Below are 22,100 nucleotides of genomic sequence, written 5' to 3'. Positions count from 1 at the left end.
TGCCATGGCAGGGAAGACTCTCACCAGTGTGCCATCTTAGGGAAGACTCTCGCCAGTGTGCCATCTCAGGGAAGACTCTTGCCAGTGTGCCATGACAGGGAAGACTCTCACCGGTGTGTCATGGCAGGAAGACTCTCACCGGCTGCAGCTCTTTGGAGAAATGTGGATCGAGCTGTATGGCACCAGAAGCCGATCTTAGACAATGAAGTCTTCTCTGCCATGCCAGCGCGAGGGCCAAAATAATCTATCCTAAAAGTACTGAGGAACCACCAACAAAAATCATACAGAGGGTGCCATCAGCAGATCTGATCTGTGTAAGTGTATGGATGCTCACTATTGGACAAGAATGAAGGACAGGGTCCTCTTCACTGCTCCTGGAATCTTCACATAAGAAACGTGTCCTGAAGATGTGAGTCCAACAAGTCGTCTTTACTGGCGGGAGGAAAAAATTGACAAAAGTTGAGTGTGTAACCTACCACAGAAACTAATTAATTCAACGTGACTTTACCTGACCCAATGATATACAGCCTAACCACCCCCATACCCAGAACACTACAAAATATCCAACCTACCCAACACAATATCCAACACAACATCCCACCCACCAAAACATCCAACCCACCCACCACAATACCCACCACAATCTCCAACACAACATCCAACCTACCCACCACAAAACATGCATCCTACCCACCTCAATTACCAACACAACATCCAACCTACCCACCACAATACCCAACAGAACATCCAAACTACCCACAAGATCCAACCCACCACAACATTCAACCTACCCACCACAAAATAGCCAACCTACCCACCAAAACATCCAACATACCCACCCCAAAACCCAACACAACATCCAACCTACACAGCGCAAAACCCAAAACAACATCCAACCCATACAACACAACATCCAATCCACTCACCACAATACCGAACACAACATCCAACCTATCCACCAGAACATCCAAACTACCCACCACAATACCCAACACCAAGCCTACCCACCATAAAACCCAACACAACATTCAACCTACCCACACATTATCTAACCTACCTAACATCCAACATACCCACCACAAAACCCAACCCAACATCCAACCCACCCACCACGACATTCAATCCAACATCCAGCCCACCCACCACAGCATCCAACCCACCCACCACAAAACCCAACACAACATTCAACCTACCCACCACAATACCCAACACAACATCCAACCTAGCCACCACAAAACCCAACACAACATTTAACCTATCCATCACAATATCCAAGACAACATCCAACCTACCCAACATCCATCCTACCTAACATCCAACCTAGCCACTACAAAACTCAACACAACATCCAACCCAGCCACCACTAAACCCAACATCCAACTGACAAACCACAACAATCAACCCAACATCCAACCCACCCACCCACCACAACATCCAACCCACCACAATACAAGGCGTAACACGCATTACTGGGATAAAAAGAAGCAACCTGGCCACCACAGCCACTCACACGACCAACATACGGTAAACCCATACCCCCCCCCCATACCCAACACCCAACCTACCCACCATAAAACCCAACATCCAACCCACCTACCACAAAACCCAACATAACATCCAACCTACCCACCACAAAACCCAACAAAACATCCAACCTACTTACCACAATACCCAACAGAACATCCAAGCTACCCGCTACAATACTCAACCCAACACAACATCCAAACTACCCACCACAATACCCAACACCCAGCACAATACCCAACACCAAGCCTACCCACCATAAAACCCTACACAACATCCAACCCACCCACCACAAAACCTAACAACATCCAACCCACCCACCACAAAACCCAACACAACATCCAACCTATCCACCACAATATCCAAGACAACATTCAACCTACCCACCATAATACCCAACACAACATCCAAACAACCCAACACCCATCCTACCCAATATCCAACCTACCCACCACAAAACCCAACACAACATCCAACCCAGCCACCACAAAACCCAACATCCAACCCACAAACCACAACACTCAACTCAACATCCATCCCACCCACCACAACATCCAACCCACCCACCACACTACAAGGTATAACACACATCACTGGGACCAAAAGAAGCAACCTGGTCACCACAGCCACTCACACAACCAACACACGGTAACCCCCCACTTCTCTAAAAAATTGTCAAGTAAATGAGAGGAGACTCCTGAATGTTTGCTAACCCCTTGCACCAGTTTTTATAAATCTACACCATTGTCTCCCAGAGTCATAATTCGGCTATTCTTTGGTAACAGTATTTCTTCTGTTGTGTTGGAAATTATAACGTCTGCTCCCTGGAAAGGTCACATGGCTTCTCCATATCTCTTCATATCATTGTATCTCATCAAGATCAGCATAGGATTTGGTTGGCAGACATTCCACAATCAGCTGACACAATAGAAGCCATGTAAGAACAAATGTCTACAGAACTCCCAACCGCAGATCAACCAGCCAGCTCTGTATAGGATTCATCCATACAATATAATGCAGGATTCAGTGTATTCAAACAGTCGGTGTATGAGTACAATGTAGGACAAATTAAATAAGTTAATACAGAGTAGACCTATAAAGACCTATAGAAATGTTGCACAACCTCGCAGTAGCAAATAACAATACAAATTCTATCAAATGCCCCTTTTCAACATGACACCCCAACCTCCCATTCCTTCCAGCACAGTCAGATTAGCAGCAGATGACTTCTGATTGGTTGCTATGGGTTATGGCACCATATAACGTAGAACCTACAATTTATCTGCCAACGTTCTGCCTCCATCTCCGAGCAATACCTTCACGAACAAATCCAATAAATCATGCACTCGTGGTACTTTGAAGGGGATCAGCTGAGGAGACAATACAAGTGTTGTGTTGGTATCTGTGCATGGCTGTGTCTTTATGTTGTGTGGACTCTACATAACATCAGCTCAGCGCTCAATGTGCTATTCCTTTAACCTCCCACTGATACCCCCCACCAGAATATAACATATGAACCACTTCCCTGGATATGGTAGAGACTTCTACCATACATGACCCCACAAACCCAAAGTCTGACCACTCACCGTGTGTCCGGCCTCCTCTAGAAGCTTCTTTGTCTCCAGCAGAATACGCCTCATACTGGGGTTTGGCTGAAAGAATCCGTCTTCCTCATAATATCCGATACGGAGAGGCTTATTACCGGAAAACTTCTACAAAAGGCAAAGTGTGGTCAATGTACTGGTCAGTGAATACAGAGAAAAGTCTATCCTCTGCACTATCACCCTCCCAATCCATGGAGAGATATAAGATCCATTGTCACCCTTTACTGATTAGTCAAAACAGCTTAGTGCAATACAACACACCTGTAGATTAGGCCTCCTTACCTCCTCATTGAAGTAGATGGGGGGAACATTTGGGTCAAGTCGGAACAACTCATCACACAGCAGAGCTCTCATAGCCAGAACCAGACCGTCCACATCTTGTGCCATTGGACCAATGCACGTAGACACTGAAATGTGGGAAACAGAGTTAATGTAATTCCCCACAACACCCCAAACGTACCCTAATAACACCCCAAGTGTGCCCTAAACACACAATCCAAATACACCCCAAATGTGCCCTCATCAGACACCCTAAATGTGCCCTAAACACACACTCAAAATACACCCCAAATTTACCTGTGAGGGAAATTCACCTTAGACCACACTCAGGGTCAAGAAGTTTTCTTTATTTGACTCGTACGAGGAGACAAGTTACAACAAAAGGACAGATATTTGCCCATTGGTTCTGCTCTCTATGACCCGTGCAAAAGGGCAGCATACATAGAGTTCAGGCTTATAAGCTACTATTTGACTTGTCTGTCTAGCAATTGTAAAACTTGCATTTATAGACCTTTACAAGCCGTATCTTAGCCATCTCTTCTAGATATGATTGGTTGCTAAGATCTACATCAGGGATATGCAATTAGTGGACCTTCAGCTGTTGCCAAACTACAAGTCCCATGAGGCATAGCGAGACTCTGACAGCATCAAGCATGACACCCAGAGGCAGAGGCATGATAGGACTTGTAGTTTGGCAACAGCTGGAGGTCCGCTGATTGCATATCCCTGATCTACATCAATGTAACTAACCGTAAATCTGACACCTGTCCTACAACCAGACAAACGTATTCATTCCCAGAATTTCTATATGTTCATTAAAGTGATTTATAACTGGTTTTGTCCAATTAAAAACACCTGTGTAGAGATAGTATGGCACCCAACTGTGTTAAATCAAACCCTCCTCGTCCTGATAAGACTCCACCAACTTCACGGATAACAGATTTACGACTTTGGGAGAATGAGCTTTCAATAACCCCACCTTATGTGTTATGTATTATTATATAATCCTATATGTAGGATATTTAAGTCTTGAGGCGGACCTACCTGTTGTCATTCCATCCACACATGGGCGGACACCACTAATACTAGAAAAGAAGGTGGGGTTTAGATTCCATTCCATATTCAAACAGGGCGATATGATTAATGATATCATTGGCTCACCTGAGTCTGATTGGTGACGGCTTAAACCCAACAATTCCACAGAAGCTGGACGGCAAACGGATGCTGCCACCAATATCTGTTCCAATTCCTAGGATGGAGCCCCCACCTCCAATCAGGGCCCCCTCCCCTCCTGTGGAGCCTGCACAGGCTTTGGCTTTGTTGTGGGGGTTCCGGGTATACCCATAGGTGGGGTTACTGGTCTCAATGCTGGCAAACAATGAAAAAGATGAATTATTTGTAAACCAATGGATGGTGAGATGTGATTGGTGTCTATGGGTTCCTGAGCTCTGCCTCACCAAATCAGGCTCTGCGGCACGTTGGTCTTGGCAAACACAATGGCTCCTTGTTTCTTCAAGACTTTAACTACGACACTGTCCTCCTCCTCCAGAGCATCCAGATACTGAACCAGGCCACATGTGGAGGGGTGACCCTGAAAACCCCAAGGAGAAATGTGAGGACTCCCGATCCCAGGTGAAAATCCCACAGAGGACTCATACAACCCCCAATACCAGGTCAAAATCCCACAGAGGACTCATAGGACCCCCAATCCCAGGTGAAAATCCCACAGAGGACTCATAGGACCCAGATACAATTTAAAGGAGTTTTTTCTTAATGCATCCTATGGCCACAGAGAACAGTTTGGATCCCAGGTTAAAATCCCACGAGTACTGTTAGGACCCCCGATTCCAGGTGGAATCCCACAGAGGATGGTTAGGATCCCCAATCCCAGGTGAAAATCCCACAGAGGATGGTTAAAACCACCCATCCAGGACAGCCCGTTCAGGTTAATAAATAAATGGGAAATTTTATAGACCCCCTCACCATAAAAAATTGGTGCGTCTGTTCCTGGAACTCTTCCTACCAAAACAAAGTCCTTCCTTTCAGAGCTAACACTATAAACACAGGCATGCTTTTGTATCACACTATAAGAAAATAATGTAGGAAGATATGATTGTATGCCAATATAATTACCTGGTAGCCAACTTGCTCCTTTATGGATACCGGGACCCCGTACAGAGGGCCCCTCTCCTCTCTCTCCTGCAATTTCTTGATCTGAGTTTCACAGTCGGACATGAAGACAGTCACACAGTTCAGATCACTGTGTACTTCAAGTGCCTGTTGGGGAATATGATAAACATTATTGACCATGTCTAGTGTAGTGGTGTCCCTGCTTACCCACCTTGCTCATTATTGGGTGTGGGGTCCCTTTAAGTCCTTTTCCTATAATCCCCAGGATTCCTAGACACACTCAGTGTTTCCTGCCTTGCTCAGAGACACCATGCCTGATGGGACAGCAGTCACTGGGCACTAAGAGGTTACCAGGTGTTTGGGGTCCTTCTTGTTGCTCCTAGAATGAGAACCACTTCATATTAAGTCCAGTCACTGTGGGGGGTCCTGCGTTTCCTGGCCTCAGAATACTTCCTTTCTAGCCTGTCCGGAGATCCCCATGGGTGGAGTCTGTCCGAAGATCCCCATGGTTGGAGTCTGTCCGGAGATCCCCATGGGTGGAGTCTGTCCAAAGATCCCCATGGGTGGAGTCTGTCCGGAGATCCCCATAAGTGGTGTCTGTTCAGGGATCCCCATGGGTGGAGTCTGTCCAGAGATCCCCATGTGTGGAGTCTGTCCGGAGATTCTCATGGGTGGAGTCTGTCTGAAGATCCCCATGGGTGGAGTCTGTCTGCAGATTCCCATGGGCAGAGCTCTTCCTGGACCCCTGTGGTTGACCCCCTGGTCTACCATTACTGTTAGGACCCTTGATTCCAGGTGAAAATCCCACAGAGGACTGTTAGGACACCCGATTCCAGATGAAAATTCCATAGAGGTCAACCACAGGGGTCCAGGATAGGCTCCACCCATGGGAATCTGCAGACAGGCTCCACCCATGGGGATCGCTAGACAGACTACACCCATTAAGGATCTCTGGACAGACTCCACCCATGGGGATATAGATAGCATTCTTTTGAAAGAAATGTCACCCCCTGGATGACGCACATGGCTGTCTTTGCACAAGACTGTACTGTGCTGTTTATTACTAAGGAATTCCTCATATAAGCTGTTATTTTGTACTGTGCTACCTGCTAGTGACCCCTCTAGGCAGCCCTGTACTACAATGATGTCACTGTCTGTTATACTTTGTCTTATGCTTTATGCATAGCCTTGTAAGGAACTGCTTCCATCTACTGTCTGCATTTGTAAAAGGCTGGCAATTAGTAGTTATCTTTAGTTGTTTATAGACAGGTACTTCCTGTCCCTGCTAGCTGGATCATAAACCCCTATTGGAAGACTGTGATATCTTATAAAGAGGACTTTCCACAATGCAGAGACATAATTGGACATCCAGACCAGAAGCTGAGACTATTAGTCAAGTGTTCCTGTGTTCTGTTCAGTTCAACTGTTGCCGCTTCTGTGTGTATCTGAAGTCTGGTGATAGAAGGGTCTCTGGCGTATTGTCGTATTGTTATTATCTCATGTGCACAGTGCCAGATAGCCAGGTCTGTGCTACTGTATTAGTGTAGTGGTCACCAGTTAGTATATTAGTAGGTTGTGACAGACCTACCTGGGACAGAGGCTTTTGGAGGGGACTGAATGCTAGCCTCTTGCCTACCGATCATGGGCCCTGGCATTTGGGGGAACGGTGCTCTTTGTGAGCTGTATGCCTGGGCACCCTTGAGGTGGTGTTACAATACTTTGGACTCAGGTCCATGTCCCCCCCCAAGACACACAGACTATAGGAACCCTGTATATGCCATATTAGAAAGAGTGACTGATTCATAATGTTGGGACACATACTGTTAGAAGATGCTAATGTCAACTCCAGCCACCTGTCTGTCTGTTGTCTGCCATAATGTAAATGAGTCTAGTATGGCTTCTAAGAGTCTTTCACCCACTGTTGTTTGTGCTAATTAACCCTGCAATTGTATGAAGGAGTTCTGTGTTGATATGTATGATAATGTATATTGTAGTTAGGGAGTCACATCGGCTGCTTTAAGGGATAAGTTAATTAGCTCATGTTAATTTATGTTTCTGGTTACAGGTGTATTGTTAGAGTAATATCAGCAGGAGGGAGGAACCTCCTCTTTAACTGTATATAAGACTTGTATTCTTGTTCTAATAAAGAGTTCATGTTCAACAACCAAACGAGTATCGTCTTGTTTTGTGCTTGTTAGTGGTTGGAATATCTGATATCTAGATTCAGACTGGGAGGAAGCGGTATATGACGAAAGCACTCAAGCTGAGTGTGGGATGTTTCGTTACATAGGTGAACCTCTTTATTATTATAGAGTTATAGGCCACTCGTGTTACCTCAGTGAACTGGTATCTTCTGGTCTGGGATTCTCTAGCTCAGTAACCAACATAGGGTAGGGTCAGGTTAGGCATCTGATGGCCCATAGACAGCTAGGAACCAGCATAGGGTAGGGTCAGGTTAGGCATCTGATGGCCCATAGACAGCTAGGAACCAGCATAGGGTAGGGTCAGGTTAGGCATCTGATGGCCCATAGACAGCTAGGAACCAGCATAGGGTAGGGTCAGGTTAGGCATCTGATGGCCCATAGACAGCTAGGAACCAGCATAGGGTAGGGTCAGGTTAGGCATCTGATGGCCCATAGACAGCTAGGATTACAAGACAGATCAGACACAGTTGGGGACTGAGCAGTAGAGTAGCTAGGCTGACATTGAGTTCCAGAGTCATACCATTGACATGGTTCGTCACAAGCTGCATTCTTGGCAGATCGGTGCCGGATGGAAGATCTCCAAATCGCAACTGATCCTGTATTTAGGTTTTCAGAAACCAAAATGGAGGCCACACCTATGATATTCCCTAGGGGCCCAACAACTGGACTAGCTGGAGGTATCTCTGCCAAATGACTGGATGTACCCAAGTAAATGTGTGCGACTCCCCTGGGACACTTGTTGGGTTCATTTGCGGATGTAATGTGTGAAGGATGTCAGTGTAAATCTCCCTGCTTGGTTCATGTGTCACAAGCTATTGACATGTTAATGACCCTTCCTCAGCCAGCTCCCTAGTTCAAATGGTAATTGATTTATTGTGTGTGGGAAGGAGACCGGCCTTACTGTTTACAATGATTAGATAAGGGGCTCATGTTAATTATTCTGATTGCTTCATTGTGGTCAGGCTGTTACACCTAGTAATTAACTCCGCTGATGTCTTTATCTAAAGAAACATGTCTGCATGGTCGGCTCCGACTTGTCTCCTATAATCTGTATGGGAAACCCCACTGTGTGAGGGGGGGGCGTTCCTAACAGGCTGTAACCACATATAAGCTGAGTTTTTGTGTCAATAAAGTGTCTTGTTCCAGCAGTAAGCTTGTCTCATGTGTGGCTTTCTGGGCGATTCCAGGGATATCCCTCCTCGTGGAATATTGGGGTGATTGTCGTTATGGGAAGAAGGGAACGTTGACGGGGATATCATACCGATACCGTCACAATTGGTTGGTAGCAGCGGGATTTTTTCCCTTCTATTCCCCTTCACACCCGGATTCCAAGCAGACACTGGAAGAACTACTGGAAGTTCGTGGAAGGATCGCTAGCAACAAAACCAAGCGGGTCATCATAGCAGAATCAATGGAGCTAGACCAGGAGGACGGGATTGCAGCAACGCCAGCAGTACAAGAGATGGAGACACCAGTGATTCAGGAGGAGGAATCGCCAGCCAACAAGCTAATGAGAGAGAAGCTAGCGTGGTTCGGCCCCGAACCCAACGCCGGATGTGGTTCTGAAAGTGATGGACCTGTTAGCGGAGGAGGCTAAACAAATAAGGGACGCAGAACTACAGAAGGATAAACAAATAAGGGACGCAGAACTACAGGAGGCTAAACAAATAAGGGACGCAGAGCTACAGAAGGCTAAAGAAATAAGGGACGCAGAACTCCAGAAGGCTAAAGAAATAAGGGACGCAGAGCTACAGGAGGCTAAACAAATAAGGGACGCAGAGCTACAGAAGGATAAACAAATAAGGGACGCAGAGGTACAGTTAAAACTGGCAGCAGTCCAACAAGCAGCCGCACATTCTCCAAACAGTGAGTACAGCACAGCAGACGCAAGGAAGATTCCGTTTAGCGCTTTTAAAGCTTTTGATGAAAAGGACTGTGAAATTGATAACTACCTGGCAGACTTTGAGCGACAATGTAACCTGCACCGAATAGCTAGAAGAGAGTGGGTTGCAATATTGTCAGGCAAACTGTCAGGCAAAGCTTCTGATGCTTTCCGGACCGTGCCAGATCAGGATATCCATAGCTACGCCCGGGTTAAAGAAGCGCTCCTGGCTCGTTATGCAGTAACCCCAGAGTCCCACCGACAGAAGTTCAGGGACTCACGCAAAACCACGAAAGACTCTTACGCAGAATGGGCATGCCAGCTGTCCCTGTCGGCCTCTAACTGGGGTTAACAGCAGCCAGGCCACCACCGCAGAGGACATTTTGCAACTAATGCTCCTGGAGCAATTTTACAATCACATCCAGACGGATGTCAAAGATTGGGTGAGAGATCGCAGGCCCATGACTCTACCAGAGGCCGCGAAGTTGGCGGATGAATATGCGGATACTCGCAAGACAAACCAGGTCACACCACGGGTACAACCTCCACAACCAACGGCGCCCTCACACCCACCAGCCGCTAGATACCAACCGCCTAACAGACCGATGACATCTAGCCCTCGCTACCCACGCCAGGAGGACAACGAACAACGCTGCTTCCGGTGCAAACAGTTGGGTCACTTCAAGCAGAATTGCCCCATGAACGACAACACCAGGTCAAATTGGTCTCAACCTGGGTACCGCCCACCAGCAGCAGCCCATTGTGTAGACTCGGCTTGGGATCTCCAGGAGCTGGGTCCGGAAGAACCATTGGGCACCCCTTACGAAGCCCTCATGGTACAATCTGTTATTACGGACAACAGGGAACACCATTGTCAGCTGGTCATGGGCGACCGCCATGAGCCGGAGGGGCCTTGGAGGGAGCTGGCAGAAAGAGGCACCGCCAGCTAACCCTCCAAGAAGAAGAGGTCCTGGAAGTCATAACCAGCGGACCTGGGAGGAGAAGAAGCGACTGGAGGAGATGGAATCGCAGCGGGCGCCCCAGATGCGGGCCGAGATGTTCGCCAAGGGCCCACCGGTGGCCCCTTACACCACCACCCAGTTCCTGATGATGAAGGACCACGTGGAGAGCCTGCAGGACATGAGCAAGCAGGATCTGATCCGTGAGTACATAGAGCTGGAGGAGTGCATAAGCCGCATGGAGGAGGAGAACAACCACCTGAGGTCACAGCGGGCTGACCCCCCCAGGCTCCATGAACTGGAGAAGGAGCTGGAGAAGCTCAAAGAGGAGAACCGGCGGCTGCGGAGGGAGCAGGGGGTGGCTGACCTTATGGGGCTCTGAGTCCCCTCTCCCCCCCCCCCCCGGACTCTGAGCACCAGTGCTACAGCATTTCAACAAATATAACTTTTTCTTTTTATGAATCTCCTGTGATTGTCACTTCAGAGCCATAACCTGCCCCCTCCCATAGCGGGACACCTAGATGGCGGCGCACAGACCCATTCGCTGTCTTCACACTGACTTCTGGTGACTTTGCAGATCGCACAAAGACTTGGGGACTGACCGGCGTGTGATCTGATGACCCGGTAGCATACCTGAGTCGGAAGCAGTTACCAATGGAGGTCAGTCACGCCAAACGGAGTTAACCTCGGACTAAAAGCTCTGAACCCGTCAACCCTACTGGACCAGGGAAGGTCCAACCGGGTTTGCCGGAGCAGGGAGAAAAAGGGGGGCCATTGTGAAGGATGTCAGTGTAAATCTCCCTGCTTGGTTCATGTGTCACAAGCTATTGACATGTTAATGACCCTTCCTCAGCCAGCTCCCTAGTTCAAATGGTAATTGATTTATTGTGTGTGGGAAGGAGACCGGCCTTACTGTTTACAATGATTAGATAAGGGGCTCATGTTAATTATTCTGATTGCTTCATTGTGGTCAGGCTGTTACACCTAGTAATTAACTCCGCTGATGTCTTTATCTAAAGAAACATGTCTGCATGGTCGGCTCCGACTTGTCTCCTATAATCTGTATGGGAAACCCCACTGTGTGAGGGGGGGGGGCGTTCCTAACAGGCTGTAACCACATATAAGCTGAGTTTTTGTGTCAATAAAGTGTCTTGTTCCAGCAGTAAGCTTGTCTCATGTGTGGCTTTCTGGGCGATTCCAGGGATATCCCTCCTCGTGGAATATTGGGGTGATTGTCGTTATGGGAAGAAGGGAACGTTGACGGGGATATCATACCGATACCGTCACATAATGGAATGGCCAGTGATACCCAGAGACTTTTGAAGCATGTGGGGTACTCCTGTGCCAGCTTCACTAATGACTCTTGGGTCTAGGGTCATCCTATGTCCAATAGGGGCATAGGATGACTGAGAAATGATATCATGAATTACATGAGATGGGGCAATAATGATAATTCAAGTATTGCAGGATATCTTGAAATATTACAAGTTGTTTATTCTGACCCCAACAGGTTAATAGGAGAGTGACTCATTCATGTGGGGGACACATACTGTAAAGATGTTAATTGATGTTAATCACCTCCAGCTACCTGGCTGTAGTGATGAAAGCTTGCTGTGATTGCATTCTATTGTCTATTGTGTTAATTAAGCCTGGCTCCTAAGATATTTCATGGTGCTATGCTAACTAACCCTGTATTGTGTGAAAGTTCTATTGATGCTAAAATGTGTTAACACACTGTAAATGTCAGACGTCTGATTTATGTTCACTAAAGGAATGTGTATTGTGTAGCAGGTGAGAATAGCTTCTCGCAGAGTCAGAAAGTCTGGGTAATGACTAGTAATTAACTCATGTGGATTATCTGAATGTCATTATCTAAAGGAATGTGTATTGAAGTTCCTTGTGTCATGTTGTGGGTGGAGTTGAGTCATTGTCCATATTTGGTTGCTAACTGTATAAGAAGAGCTGAGTTTACCATTAAAGTATTCATTCGTTTGGAACCAGAGAACAGAGCTTGTGTCTCGTTATTCTGGGAAAATCCATATGGATCGTGTCTGCTGGATTGTGGAGTGTCGGATAAGCTGTCTTGGGTTGGTGGAATGGAATATTGTAAACGGTGTTAACCCCTGACCGTTACAGCGAATATTAGTAATTTGGATGTATGCACTTCATGTACGCAACAGAAGTGTGCTCCGCTCATTTACCATTGGTTGGCGCCGTCAGTGTATCTTGCATTCATACAGTAGATTTCAAGTTGCACATTACTGTTCAAATGGTCATCTGGCTGATAATTCCACACAGGGCCGCTGATAGAAAGCATGGGGCCCCATACAGACTACCTGAAGGGGCCCCCTTCAGCTCCACCCCTGGCCCCCGTAAAAAGTAAACAGCAGGGGGATGGTAGTGGGTTTCGGTATTTAGGACTCTGATCGGTCATGGCTGGAGGATTGTTTTTTTTTTTTTTTACATGAATTACTTATCTCTTTAGGTTACCCGGGCCCCCTGCTGGCTGGGCCCGGTACAAAAGGGGCAGTTGTACTGGCCTATCAGCGGCCCTGATCCTACATGACACTATCACCTACAACCGAGGCAACGCATTAGTACTATACATCTGGGGGGGGGGGGACCATTATTGATTAATCTGTGAAAGCTCCGCCCACCACAGATACAAATATTAGAAGAATTTAGAATTTATTTCCTGGCTATTGTTTTCTCATCCGCCTGGATTTGATATGGGCTCCTTATTCAAGTCAAACATGAAGTTCACCTTCTCCACATAGACATAGAGAGCCGTCTGAGGAGATAGAGAGCCGTCCTTCAGCTCCTCGACCAGTTCCCCCAACGTCAGATCCAGAATCCTCCTGTGGTCCACACTTGGGTTCTAGAAGAACACAAACATTTGATTTATTGATTTGTAGTCATTGGACAAAAAAAAGGGTTAGTGTCGGTTGAACTAGATTGGACTTGTGTCCTTTTTTCAACCAGACTAATTACGTAACTATGTAAGGGTTAGTGTTGGGGCCATAGCTATTGAGAAAAACCTGAAGCTCTATAGCCTGGTGCTGGAGCCGAGTCCGGTTTGGTGCCAGGACCATGGATTGGTGGTTGAGCATTTATGGACCCAACATCTGATTCTGGGGAGGTTGGTAGGCATAGGGCCTGGTGCTCATACGGGTCTAGGGCTGGTTTTGAACTCATGGTGTGGATGTGGTGTAGGGACCATAACATGGTGAAATGGCTATTTTGCCCATGACCTGGTGCCTTGGCCTTCATCTACAGTTAGTGTTGGGCCCATGCTTGGTCCTATGGCTCATTTCTTACCCATGGTCAGGTGCTGGTATCAGACCCATTGCTTGGTGCCAGGGCAGTTGTTGAGACCTTAACGTAGTGTTATGCTAATGGCTTTGTGCTGAGGGTTGGTTAAGTTTGTAGCTTTGGACTAAGTTCAGTTACATTTATCATCACTGTCTGAGGCTCTGGAACATGGACCCCTCTACTGACTGACACCCCCTGGAACATGGGCCCCTCCGCAGACTTTCACCCCCTTGAACATGGGCCCCGCCACATATGGTCACCCCCTGGAACACGGGCCACTCCACAGAATGCTCCCCCCCCCCCCTTGGGATATGGGCCCTTCCACAGATTATCCCCCTACTCAGAACATGGGCCTCTTCACAGACTGTCACCCCTGGCAGATGGGCCTCTCCACAGACTGTCACCCCTGGCACATGGGCCCCTCCACAGACTCTCACATGTCACCCCTGGCACATGGGCCCCTCCACAGACTTTCACCCGCTCGAACATGGGCTCCTCCACAGACGGTCCCACTGGAACATGGGCCATCCACAGACAGGGGCCCCTCCACAGACTGTCCCCTCTGAAACATAGGCCCCCTCCACAGACTGTCCCCTCTGATACATGGGGCCCCTCCACAGACTGCCCCTCGTGGAACATGGGCCCCTCCACAGATTGTCACCCCCTGGAACATGGGCCACTCCACAAACCGCTCCCCCCCCTCGGGATATGGGCCCCTCCACAGACTGCCCCCTACCTGGAATATGGGCCTTTCCACAGACTGTCATCCCGGGAACATGGACCACTCCACAGACTGTCCTCCATGGAACATGGGCCCCTCCACAGACTGTCCCCCCTGGAACATGGGCCCCTCCACAGACTGTCCCCCCTGGAACATGGGCCCCTCCACAGACTGTCCCCCCTGGAACATGGGCCCCTCCACAGACTACCCACTTGGAACATGGGCCCCTCCACAGACTACCCCCCTTGGAACATGGGCCCCTCCACAGATTGTCACCCCCTGGAACATGGACCCCTCCACAGATAGTCACCCCCCCCCCCCCCCGGAACATGAGCCTCTCCGCAGACCGCTCCCCCCTCGGGATATGGGCCCCTCCACAGATTGTCCCCCTGGCACATGGGCCTCTCCATAGATACATTGTTTTAATACATAATGTACAAGATGCGATTTTTAGCAAACATTTTGTTTATTTAGAAGTTGTTCACAAAACACAATTGTTGTTGTTATGAATAGAATATGGACGGGTTAGAATCCTGTCCTGAAGACACAACAGGGAGTGAGAAGAACCCCCTTCCATTCTTTTATAGGTGTCCCCGTTGGAAGATTTCCCCTCTATTCCTGTTCTGGTGACACCTGTAATATTTTGGACCTCCCATTACTTTCCGTCTCGGTGACACCAGTTGGTGAATTGCCCCATAGGGGACACAGCAATAAACACCTGACAGGGGTTCTAATCCTTCTCCACTCCATCCAACACTAAAAAAAGTTTTGATTTTCGATAAACTCTTCTCTGTCAGGACAGGAAGTGAAGGGAAATCTCTCCGATGGGGACACAATTTGAGTCTGTGCCTCCTTGCGCCCATTTCTTGTACAGGTGTCACAGGGACAAGTGAGGAAATAGTCTACACGGGGGTCACCTCTGCTGCAGTACTGGATTTTGGATAGAGGAAGGGCGGGTCTGTTTACAGGCTGCAGAACATTAACTACCATCTGTCATGTCATAAGACTGGGCTGCCAGCCAGAGGGGCCCCAACCAGGGAGGACCGGGACAGCCAATCTCTATAGAGCTCAGTGTTAATATCGCATACAGAGGATGAGCGGAGTACATAAGTGGAGGGGGGGGTCCTCGGCCAGGGAGAACTGGGACAAGCGGAGTATATAATTTGGGGGGGGGTTCCCCAGCCAGAGAGAACTGGGACGACCAATCTCTATAGAGCTCAGTGTTAATATCGCATACAGAGGATGAGCGGAGTACATAATTGGGGGGGGGGGGGGTGCCTGGGCCAGGGAGAACCGGGACAGCCAATCTCTATAGAGCTCAGTGTTAATATCGCATACAGAAGATGAGCGGAGTATATAATTGGGGGGGGGGGTTCCCCCAGCCAGAGAGAACTGGGACGACCAATCTCTATAGAGCTCAGTGTTAATATCGCATACAGAGAATGAGTGGAGTACATAAGTGGAGGGGGGTCCTCGCCAGGGAGAACCGGGACAAGCGGAGTATATATTGGGGGGGGGGGGGGGGGTTCCCCACCAGAGAGAACTGGGACGACCAATCTCTATAGAGCTCAGTGTTAATATCGCATACAGAGGATGAGCGGAGTATATAATTGGGGGGGGGGGTTCCCCAGCCAGAGAGAACCGGGACGGCCAATCTCTATAGAGCTCAGTGTTAATATAGCATACAGAAGATGAGCGGAGTACATAATTGGGGGGGGTTCCTGGGCCAGGGAGAACCGGGACAGCCAATCTCTATAGAGCTCAGTGTTAATATCGCATACAGAGGATGAGCGGAGTACATAAGTGGAGAGGAGGGGGGGGGGGGGGGGTTCCCCAGCCAGAGAGAACCGGGACGGCCAATCTCTATAACTGCTCAGTATTAATATTGCATACACAAGATGAGGCGGGAGTATATAATTAAGGGGGGGTTCCCCAACCAAGAGAACTGGGACAGGCCAATCTTTATAGAGCTCAGTGTTTAATATCGCATACAGAGGATGAGCGGAGTACATACTGTAAGAGGAGGGGTGGGGGCCCAACCAGGGAGAACCAGGAGGGCCAATCTCTATAGTGCTCAGTATAAATATTGCATACAGAAGAGGAGCAGAGTACATAAGTGGTGGGGTCCCCAGCCAAGGAGAGATGAGGAGCAGAATAACCAGGACTGATCCTCACCGAGAAGATTGGGAGTTGGAAGGCAGTTCACATCTTATAGGAGACAACAGTCCGGGTTCTCTAGATTGGTTTCCAATATGGAAAACAAGAATGTTAAAAAAAAAGAAAATGTCCATTCCCAAAACCGATCCCGAATATTCCCGAAGGTGGACTGTCAGTGGGAGAACACTGGCTCCAGTCATTGTTCAGAAGCCAAGGACACAATAAGGGGGATCAGTTATAGGAAAGTGGGAGCGGAGGGTACATCTACCCAAACAATAGGAACATATAAATGCTTGATCTACCCTCTATAGGAATCTATATGCTGGAAGATATCAGGACTAATAAGCGTCTTGTCCTTCTGAGGGTCACCATACACCTTACAATCTGACTATACAACCAACTTTTGATCAACCAAAACTATGTAATATGAGGACCTACTTGATCTATCCCAACAATTTGTATCTGGGCCAGGAGGGCTCTTGAAATACACTGTGGTTGGGAGGTGTAACGGAGATTGTACAGATCTCATACTAGGGTTGGTCGTTGTGAGTTCCCCTCATTCTAGGACTGTTTTTTGTGGGTTCCCCTCATTCTAGGATTGGTCGTTGTGGGTTCCCCTCATTCTAGGGCTGGTCGTTGTGAGTTCCCCTCATTCTAGGGTTGGTCGTTGTGAGTTCCCCTCATTCTAGGGCTGGTCGTTGTGAGTTCCCCTCATTCTAGGGTTGGTCGTTGTGAGTTCCCCTCATTCTAGGACTGTTTTTTGTGGGTTCCCCTCATTCTAGGATTGGTCGTTGTGGGTTCCCCTCATTCTAGGATTGGTCGTTGTGGGTTCCCCTCATTCTAGGACTGGTCGTTGTCAGTTCCCCTCATTATAGGGCTGGTCGTTGTGAGTTCCCCTCATTCTAGGGCTGGTCGTTGTGAGTTCCCCTCATTCTAGGGCTGGTCGTTGTGAGTTTCCCTCATTTCTAGGGCTGGTCGTTGTGGGTTTCCCTCATTCTAGGGATGGTCGTTGTGAGTTCTCCTCATTCTAGGGCTGGCCGTTGTGAGTTCCCCTCATTCTAGGGCTGGTCGTTGTGAGTTCCCCTCATTCTAGGGCTGGTCGTTGTGGGTTCCCCTCATTCTAGGGCTGGTCGTTGTGAGTTCCCCTCATTCTAGGGCTGTCGTTGTGGGTCTCCCTCATTCTAGGGCTGGTCGTTGTGAGTTCTCCTCATTCTAGGGCTGGTCGTTGTGGGTTCCCCTCATTCTAGGGCTGGTCGTTGTGGGTTTCCCTCATTCTAGGGCTGATCATTGTCAGTTCCCCTCATTCTAGGGCTGGTCGTTGTGAGTTCTCCTCATTCTAGGGTTGGTCGTTGTGAGTTCCCCTCATTCTAGGGCTGATCATTGTCAGTTCCCCTCATTCTAGGGCTGGTCGTTGTGAGTTCCCCTCATTCTAGGGCTGGTCGTTGTGAGTTCCCCTCATTCTAGGGCTGATCATTGTCAGTTCCCCTCATTCTAGGGCTGGTCGTTGTGAGTCCCCCTCATTCTAGGGCTGGTCGTTGTGAGTTCCCCTCATTCTAGGGCTGGTCGTTGTGAGTTTCCCTCATTCTAGGGCTGGTCGTTGTGAGTTCCCCTCATTCTAGGGCTGGTCGTTGTGGGTTTCCCTCATTCTAGGGCTGGTCGTTGTGAGTTCCCCTCATTCTAGGGCTGGTCGTTGTGAGTTTCCCTCATTCTAGGGCTGGTCGTTGTGGGTTCCCCTCATTCTAGGACTGGTCGTTGTGGGTTCCCCTCATTCTAGGGCTGGTCGTTGTGGGTTTCCCTCATTCTAGGGCTGGTCGTTGTGAGTTCTCCTCATTCTAGGGCTGGCCGTTGTGAGTTCCCCTCATTCTAGGGCTGGCCGTTGTGAGTTCCCCTCATTCTAGGGCTGGTCGTTGTGAGTTCCCCTCATTCTAGGGCTGGTCGTTGTGGGTTCCCCTCATTCTAGAGCTGGTCGTTGTGAGTTCCCCTCATTCTAGGGCTGGTCGTTGTGAGTTCCCCTCATTCTAGGGTTGGTCGTTGTGGGTTCCCCTCATTCTAGGGCTGGTCGTTGTGAGTTCCCCTCATTATAGAGCTGGTCGTTGTGAGTTCCCCTCATTCTAGGGCTGGTCGTTGTGGGTTCCCCTCATTCTAGGGCTGGTCGTTGTGAGTTCCCCTCATTCTAGGGCTGGTCGTTGTGGGTTCCCCTCATTCTAGGGCTGGTCGTTGTGAGTTCCCCTCATTCTAGGGCTGGTCGTTGTGGGTTTCCCTCATTCTAGGGCTGATCATTGTGAGTTTCCCTCATTCTAGGGCTGGTCGTTGTGGGTTCCCCTCATTCTAGGGCTGGTCGTTGTGAGTTCTCCTCATTCTAGGGCTGGTCGTTGTGAGTTCCCCTCATTTTAGGGCTGGTCGTTGTGAGTTCCCCTCATTCTAGGGCTGGTCGTTGTGAGTTCCCCTCATTCTAGGGCTGGTCGTTGTGAGTTTCCCTCATTCTAGGGCTGGTCGTTGTGAGTTCTCCTCATTCTAGGGCTGGTCGCTGTGAGTTCCCCTCATTCTAGGGCTGGTCGCTGTGAGTTCCCCTCATTCTAGGGCTGGCCGTTGTGAGTTCCCCTCATTCTAGGGCTGGTTGTTGTGGGTTCCCCTCATTCTAGGGCTGGTTGTTGTGGGTTCCCCTCATTCTAGGGCTGGTCGTTGTGGGTTTCCCTCATTCTAGGGCTGGTCGTTGTGGGTTTCCCTCATTCTAGGGTTGGTCGTTGTGAGTTCTCCTCATTCTAGGGCTGGTCGCTGTGAGTTCCCCTCATTCTAGGGCTGGGTCGTTGTGAGTTCCCCTCATTCTAGGGCTGTCGTTGTGAGTTCCCCTCATTCTAGGGCTGGTCGTTGTGGGTTCCCCTCATTCTAGGGCTGGTCGTTGTGAGTTCCCCTCATTCTAGGGCTGGTCGTTCGTGGATGGCTGGTCGTTGTGGGTTTCCCTCATTCTAGGGCTGATCATTGTGAGTTTTCCTCATTCTAGGGCTGGTCGTTGTGGTTTCCCCTCATTCTAGGGCTGGTCGTTGTGAGTTCTCCTCATTTCTAGGGGCTGGTCGTTGTGAGTTCCCCTCATTTTAGGGCTGGTCGTTGTGAGTTCCCCTCATTCTAGGGCTGGTCGTTGTGAGTTTCCCTCATTCTAGGGCTGGTCGTTGTGAGTTCTCCTCATTCTAGGGCTGGTCGCTGTGAGTTCCCTCATTCTAGGGCTGGTCGCTGTGAGTTCCCCTCATTCGGAAACTAGGGCCTGGCCGTTGTGAGTTCCCCTCATTCTAGGGCTGGTTGTTGTGGGTTCCCCTCATTCTAGGGCTGGTTGTTGTGGGTTCCCCTCATTCTAGGGCTGGTCGTTGTGGGTTTCCCTCATTCTAGGGCTGATCATTGTGAGTTTCCCTCATTCTAGGGCTGGTCGTTGTGGGTTCCCCTCATTCTAGGGCTGGTCGTTGTGAGTTCTCCTCATTCTAGGGCTGGTCGTTTGGGGTTTCCCTCATTCTAGGGGCTGATCATTGTGAGTTCCCCTCATTCTAGGGCTGGTCGTTGTGGGTTTCCCTCATTCTAGGGCTGATCATTGTGAGTTTCCCTCATTCTAGGGCTGGTCGTTGTGGGTTTCCCTCATTCTAGGGTTGGTCGTTGTGGGTTCCCCTCATTCTAGGGCTGGTCGCTGTGAGTTCCCCTCATTCTAGGGCTGGCCGTTGTGAGTTCCCCTCATTCTAGGGCTGGTTGTTGTGGGTTCCCCTCATTCTAGGGCTGGTTGTTGTGGGTTCCCCTCATTCTAGGGCTGGTCGTATGCAGCAAGTGAAGTTAAGTCTTCCTGATCTGGATACTGTTCTGGATCAGAATGTAAAGTACTTAAGCCATTGTATAAGCATAATGGAAAACAGACCCCTGATTGGTCGATGTATAGTGGGGCTCATCTGCAAGAAGTGAGGTCACAGGAGAGACCCTAATGTTTGTGTACCTGGAGGTGAAATCTGCGCAGAGCCTCCTGCATGAGGCGCACACTGTCCTCCCTCCTCTCCCTCTCTTCCTCCATCCTCCTGAGGATACGGCGTCTCTTCCTCCATCTCAGGCCGTACACCGACACAGCCAGGAGGCATCCCAGGGTGGCCAAGAGCTTGCACTCTAATGAGCGTTCTGTGAGCAGATGATCCAGAGTCTCTCTCATGGCGTCTGTGTGCTGAGCAGGGGGGGAGGGAAGGACGCCTCTTATACCTCCCAGCCTGGCCCCACTCCAGGGGATTTAAAGAGCCAATGTCAGGATAATGACATGACAGCCAAATATGAAATAACTTTATTCCTCAGACGGGCCGGAGACACTCGGGTTTGCGGGTTTCTACTACAAGGACACTGTACAATGGATTTATTCAGGTTTATTTACACTTTTTAGAACTTTTTGTTTTTATATCTATTTTTTTATTATTTCCATAAAATCTAAAAATGTAACTAATTAAACAAAGAACAGCGGCTGCCCCCAGGACGCAGAATACACGGGGCGCTATCAGGACCCTGAGAGGAGCAGAAGAGGTTTGCTTTCGGGCTGTCTTTCTCTATCTGAGAGGGGTGCGGGGGATTATCAAATTAGCTGTGTTTGTAATCTGAGCTTCGGCTATGCGGCTCTGCATCAGGCCTACAGTGCCTTAAAAAAGTATTTATACCCCCTTGAGACTTCCCACATTTTCTCGTGTTAACCACTTCAGCCCCGGAGGATTTGGCTGGCCAAAGACCGGGCCACTTTTTTGCGATTTGGCACTGCGTCGCTTTAACTGACAATTGCGCGGTCGTGCGACGTGGCTCCCAAACAAAATTGACATCCTTTTTTCCCCCACAAATAGAGCTTTCTTTTAGTGGTATTTGATCACCTCTGCGGGTTTTATTTTTTGCTCCATAAACAAAAATCTGTTGCTTTACTCTTTTATTCCCCCCCCCCCCCCTCTTTTTCTGTCCTCTTTTTTCTTTTCTTCTCCCCTCACCTCTTCCTTCCTACCCATCCCTCCTGCCCTCCCCCTCTCCTTCTTCCTTCCTCCCTCACCCTGCCAGGATATGGCTCTTTGGGGTCATACATACACACACACACATATGGGTATGACTATACACATATATTCTTGTTTACATCTAGATTTCCACGATCTATTATCCCCCTGTTCGCCGCGGGGGGAATTCCCCTGGGCCGCTTGGTTCCGTGCATTAACAATTGACCCATCAGGTAAGCCTATATTATGAATTATGTTGAATTATATTTCCTTGCTGATGTATATTACATGTTTTTATTGTACTATTTACTGTATAGATTGGCTGTCCTGACGAAGCGGCACCCCCGCG

The 22,100-nt window shown here is 48.8% G+C and overlaps 1 pseudogene; it reads right to left on the bottom strand.

Moving 5' to 3' along the window:
- Positions 1–318: 318 nt before the first annotated feature.
- On the bottom strand, positions 319–20,981 carry LOC120922030 (annotated as a pseudogene).
- Between the last annotated feature and the right edge of the window lie 1,119 nt (positions 20,982–22,100).

The sequence above is a fragment of the Rana temporaria genome, unplaced genomic scaffold, assembly GCF_905171775.1.
Source record: "Rana temporaria unplaced genomic scaffold, aRanTem1.1, whole genome shotgun sequence".
Classification (NCBI taxonomy): domain Eukaryota; kingdom Metazoa; phylum Chordata; class Amphibia; order Anura; family Ranidae; genus Rana; species Rana temporaria.
The sequence above is the reverse complement of the archived record's forward strand: the minus strand, read 5'-3'. Positions and strand labels throughout refer to the sequence as shown.